The sequence below is a fragment of the Dipodomys merriami genome, unplaced genomic scaffold (assembly GCF_024711535.1).
Source record: "Dipodomys merriami isolate MVZ:Mamm:240054 unplaced genomic scaffold, mDipMer1.0.p SCAF_35, whole genome shotgun sequence".
NCBI classification, from domain to species: Eukaryota; Metazoa; Chordata; class Mammalia; order Rodentia; family Heteromyidae; genus Dipodomys; species Dipodomys merriami.
This window is the reverse complement of record NW_027205048.1, coordinates 3,427,386-3,435,531: the sequence shown is the minus strand read 5'-3', so window position 1 is coordinate 3,435,531 and position 8,146 is coordinate 3,427,386.

The following is an 8,146-nucleotide window of genomic DNA, read 5'->3' as shown; positions in this document are numbered from 1 at the left end:
CTGACATGGCCCTGAACGCGGATGCTCGAGGCCAGCGCTCTAGCGCTTGAGCCGCAGTTCCACTTCCAGCTTTTTGGTGTTTTATTGGAGGTAGGAATCTCACAGCCTTTCTGGCCGGGGCTCCCTTCAAACTGCGATCTTCAGATCTCAGCCTCCTGAGAAGCTAGGATTACAGGCGTGGGCCCCAGTGCCTGGCTAGGGGTAGGCAGTTTGGGCATCCTGCATGCTGCCTTCACCATGGCAGGTGCACCGTATGTGCTGGGAGACATAATCATTCTCATACTCACCACCATTAGGCTAGCTTCTCCAGGATCCACACATCACACTCCTGGAGACCCAGGGAGCCATGCAGTGGGGTCATGAGGCAAGCGTTTCCACCTGCTCATGACAGGGGCTGGCACCGACTCACACTGCTCTCCAGGCAGGAGGTGGACCATCTTTGCTCTGTTCATCACTGTCAAATGTCCTGGGGGCTTAAACCTGCACACAGGCACAACTTGGAGATTCACCTCCAGATGTTGGCCTTAAAACCAGCCAGCAGGGCTGGGAATGTGGCTTAGTGGTAGAGCGCTTGCCTAGCATGCATGAAACCCTGGGTTTGATTCCTCAGTACCACATAAACAGGAAAAAAAAAAAGCCGGAAGTGGCGCTGTGGCTCAAGTGATAGAGTGCTAGCCTTGAGCAAAAGAAGCTCAGGCACAGTGCCCAAGCCCTGAGTTCAAGCCCCAGGACTGGCAAAAAAGAAAAAGAAAAACCCAGCAAGCAGGTCTGAAGGGAAGGTGTGCAGCCAGCAAAGCATTCATGGGCTTGGTCCCTCCCAGAGTCCCCCTCCTTACAAGTTCTGGTGTGTGAGATGCTGTCTAAAACACATATTTCTCTAACTTGGCCAAAAATGATCCAGACCTCCTAGAGGAGGTGGCCCTGCTTGTTGATAACCTAGTATGTGTTACTCCGACAAGGTTGATGAGCACTGAGAGAAGAGTGGAGGACCAAGCAGAGTGGGGGCAGAGGCAGCAATGAATGGGCTCCAAACTCACAAACCACACCCAGAAAAAACTCCAGGCTGTTAACTAGATCTTCGTCTTTGGCAAACCTTGGGATGCCAGAAGTCTCGATACTTACCCCAAGTATTTCATCATTCTGGTTTTTCAACCACAAATGGCGAGTTTCCCTGAAAGGGATTCCAGTAAGCTGACCTCCACCATTTCCATTTTCACCAAGATGGTTTTACTGTGCTTCTAGACAAGACCCCTCACCAAGTGGCTCATCCAGCTCAAGGTTTGACAATAACTCTAGACCCTCAAACTGGTAAACCAAGGAGAATTCTCAGGGTAAGGAAATGGGCCTCAGGACCTGAGACTGCCAGTGGAGAATTCTAGTGATTTTTTTTTCCTAGATAGGAGCACCCAGCAGAACGAACAGGATTGGCCAAAGAATCTATCAGAAAAGTTGGTTTCAAGAGGAATGGCTCTGCCAGTGCCAAGGAAGGAAGTAGGGGAAGGAGAGGAGGAAATTCACACACTTGGCCCATAGCCATCGGCTACTCAACCTGCCACTTCCAAAAGCTGACCTGTCCTAGGTCAGGTTCCATAGCCCAGTGAGACACCTCCGGAGGAAGGCATTCAAGTGACACTGGACATCAGGAAGAACAGTGGAGGGAGAAATCTATATTTGGAAGAGGACACAGAGTTGGGCGGGTGGTTCCCTGGCCTTATCAGGTGCCCACAGTCTAGCATAGCACCGGGCAGATGGGCTGTCCTGTCTCCACCCTGCTGGACTTGGCTCAGTCCCCATGAAGAGGGAGGACTTTGCCTTACATACCCCTGGGTTTCGTGTCATTCTGATCAGTTGACCCCATTGGCGTCCATGCCATGGTCAGTTGGCTGGTTTTCAAAGGCAGGGCCTCTGAAAGGCTTTGAAAGGGGAAAGGCTGTTTGACTGGGCAAGCATGGGCCCTGGCAGAAGGCCCTGGAGGAGAACCTGAAGGGGAGCTCACACCTGTGTGATCCCAGCGTGTTTAAGACAAATGAAACAGCTCTGCTAGAATCCCTTCAACTTGGGAGTGTTAATCACATTTCTCCCTGGTGACAAAATGGCCTTGGCTTAAATAAGTCAAGGTACCAATACTTGGAAATGCCTTCCATTTCCCACTGGGTGGGCGGGGAGGGCACAGCTGGGCCCTCAGCCGGAAGCATGCTTGACATTACTGTGTGACCTGGGCAACTGCTTTCTCTTAAAGCTCCACTTTTTTTTGAAAACAGTGCTTTTATGAGATGCAGTGCAACCGTGTTTGTCAAATACTACAAGTAGGACATAGAAGGCATTCGCTCCGAAGCAGTGTCTCCTCTTTATTCATTCACGCTCATTATGTATTCCTTTGACTAGTTTCATCTCAACAGACTCAATTTCAGACCCAAAAGCAACAATGACACACTCTGATGTACATTCTTTTAAGCATCTGCGTTTTGGAGTCACTTGTTACCTAGCAATAGGTGACTAATACATGCCCTATCACCTTCCAAAGAGATTTTGAATTTGTATATAGGTAAAGAAAAAACTGTTATAAAATGGAAGGCTAGTGCAAAACTTGCAAGTTGAGAGTGAAGTAATAAATAGTTGAGAGGGGAACCTGACCAGAAAACCTAGAGCAAGACAGCATAGCTGTGAGCTCCTTGGAAGCTGGGCAAAAATAGGAAGCAACATGATGGGCCATACTAACCTGTTTTTGGGGTGTGTGTGTATGTGTATTTAGCTCTGCACAAGGACAGACACTTGACATGTGGGCCTGTAGATAAACAGTGTCACACAGCATGGTGGATGGTATCTTGCAGACAGACATTCTACCCACTGTGGGCCACACTTGCATGTGTGGAAAGGTAACCACAGCCTTACACAAGGCTGGCTTATAACGATGCACCTCCTGATAGTTTTCAGGAACTCTTAGTATCATAACAATGCAAGCATGCCCTGCATTAAAGTTGTTAAGCTTTTAACGTAGATTCTAGATAAGAAAAAAAGTTCAAAAGGCTATAGTGAAGTCTCCATGCCACCCACAGGCTGCTTTTCTTTCCCTGTGTTCATAACCCTGTGTGACTGACTTCTGCAATATATTTCCAGTGCTATACTGTATGTGTGCAAGCAAGTTAACAAACCTGTGTCCCCCTTCATTACACCAAAGGGCATTTCCTTGCACAATGCCATTTATTATTCAATATTAATGTGACTTAAAACATCTTCCTTTAGGGATCATATCTTTTACGTTTTTGAAATTATTTTTTTTTAATATTGAGGATTTAACCTAGGACCTTGCACATGTTGGCTAAGTACTTTAGTGCTTGAGTCACAATCCCCGGACGGTTTGCATTTTGCTTTTGAGGATAGGGTTTCATTAAGGTTTCCTGGGCTGGCCTCGAGTTTGAGATCACCTCTTGCCTCTGCCTCCCAAGTAGCTGTGATTGCAGGCATGTACCACCAAGCCTGGCTCATAATTTTCGGTTTTCTGAATTTCTAGTATTTTATTGTTCAGTGTGAGTCAAGTAAATTAAAAACACTTGTAATAGCACCACCAAGAAATTGTCATTGTTCAAATACACGCTGTTTGGGTGTGTTTACGTTTTGCCTCTCCTTTGTAAGTGTGGCTGTGTATAATATGATTAATTTTTCAAAATAAAATTGGCACTGAACTGTAGGAAAAAGTTTACATTTTTTTCTGCCCACTTACTTTTACATACTCCACCCTTGCCTGTATGTATTATATTGTGAATATACGCAGAGTTTTCTTAAGAAGCCCATTTATTTGCAGAGTGTCCCGTGCAGCCCAGGACTGATACTGAATCCTCCTTACTACCTTTTCTGAGAACATTTCGCTCAAACCTGTCACCAGTGCATGTTCAAGATGGATCCCTGAAATCATGAAGCATCACTTAAGATTTTCTTAGATTTCCAACGTGAAAAGGCTGGGGTCACTAAGCTCCCTGATGTCCAACTCTTATGTGACAATGTTCAGCCTTCCAGAAGGCAAAGAGCCAGGAAATTAGTCCTTTCCAGCAAGAACCCCAAGGTGGCTCCGATAGGAAGCATGCCAGGCTCCATGACTCCATGAAGACCTCCAATGGGAAGTATCTTAGAGCCTCCTCCCCTCCCTCGTTCCTTTGCAGTGTCCTTGGGAAGATTCAGCACGAGCCATTGTCTCATCTACCCCACAAACACGCCAAACCTCTTAACAAGGAAAAGGGGAAGTACAGCAATCTGTTCATCACTCCTCTTCTGTCCTTCTTTTCCAAAGACGGGAGAACTTGTCACAGTTGTACAAATATGTTTAGAAAGAATAGGAATGATAGCATTGTAAATGGGCCACAGCAAAAATGATGAGCCACCCATAGTTTAATTCTTTCCTGGCAGATCAAAGTGGTAAAACTAACAATACCAATGCCAAGGGCTATGGAGACAGCTCCCTGCTAAGTTTGTGTATATTATCATCTTGCTTAATTCTTATAGCTGCTCTAAAATGTTAGTACAATTATAACCATTTTCTAGAAAAACGAAGGGCAAGGAATTAATGCTCAGATCTCTAGGACTCCAGACAATAAATTCCTAACTTTTGAACTATGATGATGCTTTATTATTGACCAAAGGAAAAGTAATGGAATAATTTCAGATGTAGAGATTTCAGGCTACGATTGGTAACATTGCTTGATAGTAGATAGCATACCAGGTGCCATGGTTAGAGTATCCTATCACCAAATTGACTGAGTAGGGAAGAAAACGTTAACTCAGTATAGTGGGATGCTTTATTCAACTTATGCCAGCCATCCCCAGAAATCCATGGTGAATTAAGATGATGAGTAACATAGCTGATATCCTAGGGAATCAAAGACAGTATAAAGATAAGCTCACATTCTAATGCTTGATTTTGTTTATTTATTTATTTTTGGGTCCGGTCCTGGGGCCTGAACTCTGGGCCTGGGCACTATCCCTCAGCTCTTCAGCTCAAGGCTAGCTCTCTACCACTTAAGCCACAGCACCACTTACGGCTTTTTTCTTTTTGCTTATGTGGTGCTGAGGAATCAAACCCAGGGCCTCATGCATTCAAGGCAAGCGCTCTACCCCTGAGCCACCTTCCCAGCCCCTAATGCTTGATTTTGAACCCTAGTAGCTTTGCTACTTACTAAATTGTGTTTCCTTGGATGACTTCACTATGTTTCAGTTTTCTCCTCTAAAACATGATGATAGCATCTCTACTGGAGGTTTGTTGTATTGAATTCATACATCCACTTAAGGTACTTGGTGCTCAGTATTAATTCTAGCTACCACATTTTACCCATAGAGTTACAGTATGCCAATGATCACAATCAACAGGAGCAGTTAAATAACTATTCAAGCCCTCAGTTAAATAATTATTGAAGATCCAAATGGACAACGTGTGAGTAAAACCCCACAATGTAGATCAGGATGTAGGCCGCACATCACTCTTCTGTAGGAGACTCAAGACCAGTCAGTACCTAATCTATCCTTTGCACACTTCCAAATTGTCTTTGGCTATTGGAGAGTACATTGTATACTTGACCAATAATCTCTCCACTCTGGATGAGTGAATGGCAGTGAGGTGCTCAGGCAGGTTGTCCTGGGCAAGTGTTTATTCACCCACCTAGAAAACGAGAGAGAGGAGCAAGAGAGAGAGAGAGAGAGAGAGAGAGAGAGAGAGAGAGAGAGAGAGAGAGAGAGAGAGAGAGAGAGAGAGAGAGAGAGACAGAGACAGAGACAGAGAGACAGAGAGACAGAGAGACAGAGAGACAGAGAGACAGACAGAGACAGAGACAGAGACAGAGACAGAGACAGAGACAGAGACAGAGACAGAGAGACAGAGAGTGAGCATGGTTGAGGACAAAGGATGAACAAGGTACAGTCTCTGTTTTCCCAGAGTGTGCAGTCATGGAGAGGAGGTAGAATCACAATCAATAATGTGAAGTGCGATCCTGAAGGGCTATTGGAGTTGGGCAAAGGAAGTCATTTCACTGGAAGGAAATATCCCCCACAAGTCAGGTAAGGTAGAAAAACGTGTCTGGAGGGCTGGGAAGGAGTTTGGTAGGTTTCCAGCCTCTGTGGTTAGGGGCAGATGGGTGTAAGGGAGGTCCTGCTTGCCAAGGATAGGCTCTGTTTTGGGCACTCAATTGATGGTGACAGATTGGAGCTCCTCCAAGGTACCATTTCAAGGGGGCCCAGTCTCTGCTAACAGGCTGGAGGAGGGAATGGAGAGATCATTATCTGGCAAACATAGCAAGACATTTCAGAAGCCTCTGACTCAGTAGCCGAGGCTATTACTGCCACTAGAGGGTCGTAGAAGCCAAATCACATGGAATCTAAGCTGTTCTGATGGGATAAAACCATAGGCCCACCCCTTCCATGGAGGGAGGTCTTCCTCTATTCATTGGTCTTCCTCTATTCAACCAGTGCTCTTTAGGGGCTGCAGGGAAGAACCATCACTAGAGCTTAAGCTGCTTGCAGCAGGCCAAAGTAGGCTGCAAGGAGCACAGGACCATGCTCACAGCCAAGGTTTTGGTAGGGCTTGGCCCTTGCCTGTTAGTCTTTGCTAGTTCTTCTAGGTAGGTGGCACTGTAGCACTCTTATGTGGCTAGGCCTATCACACAGGCTGCTTCCATTGTGAAAGGCAGGACTGGCCCTTCCTGTCTTTGCAGAACTCTTCTCCAATGGCTTGATCACTTGACCTGCTCATCTGGCTGTGGTCTCCAGAACCAGTCCTGATGAAGTTATAAGACCGAAGGCAGATCTAACTTCTGGCCCGAAGACTCACATCAAGCCAAGTCTGGCAGTAGGCCTGTCAGGACTTTGTCATGCCCCTGAGCACTGCTTCTTGTGTCCTAGACTCTCGGCAGTATCGTACACCTCAGTTCTGACGACAAGATCCCCACGTGCCACATTCCTCATGTGAGCCCTTCCTTGAGTAACTGCTAGACTTAGGCCCCTTGAGCCTGAGGTTCTGCTTGATCTTGCCATCAGCCCACAGGAAGCAGAGGAAACGCTGCTCTTGAAGCTTGGTCTGTGGCTGGGGCTCCTCCATATCCTACATGAATCCTACCTGGCTTCTGCAGTCCAGCTTTCTTGTTGCACTTTCCTCCTCGGGACTTGTGCTTCCCCTCTCCATACAGCACTTTCCTGGACTGCTTTCTCTGGACTTCCACATTCTCTGGGTTCCATGCTTGGTTCACTTGAGCCCTGTACTAACCTGCTAACCTCTTCAGCTCAAGCGGTTCCCCAACACCTGACTTTGCTCAGTGAGTGGGAAGAATTCCAGAGCTTGCCCCACCCAGCTTGCCCTGCTCTGCGGTTAACCTAGCCATGCTCATCCTGGCTTTGGCAAGTATACGTGCAAGGACTCTTGCTCAATATTAATCTGAAAGGTCAAAGTGGACTTAGAACCCAATGCACAATGCTTTCTTATACATAATGCTAAAGTATAGAGCTACTTGAGGTATTTTAAAGCAATATATTTTAAAAGGAATATATTTTAAACTAAAACAGCCTCAAAGGCTTACCCATAGGAAAAATCATGCAATAAGGGCTTCACCCCTCCCTAAAACCCCACTCTCCCCAGTAGAGAATAGTTGGGATGCACTGTTGGGTGTCTTAGCCTCAGATGACCTTCACTGCAGTTGAAACTATTGAAGCCAGCCCTTCCAAAATAGAAACCACATAGGAAGTAATGTTTAACCTTACTTGTTAGTCTAGTAAACACCTTTGGAAGAGTTCTCCTGTGCTTGCCAACGAGTTGTCTGCATCCACATGTTCTCTCATAAAACTGGGGCGGCCATCTATTCTGAAGTCAAAGTCTACCATGCCAGTCACACGGCAGTCCCCCCTCCCTGCATTACTCAACAGGAAAAGGGTGAGTTATTGCGTGCAGCAACTACTTCCTCCATAGCTCCTGCTTGGTGAGAACCTTCAGAAACGATTGCTGTAGGAAAAAAATAGCACTAGTTCAGATCCTTACCAACTAGAAAGGAAAATGCTCCTATTTCAACGAATAGAGCCTGGCAGTACTGTAGCTCCAGGCGGGGGACTGTCACTACTTTTTTCTTTCTTTCTTTCTTAAAGCCAGAAAAGATAATTAAGTTAAGAGTACCCAAGG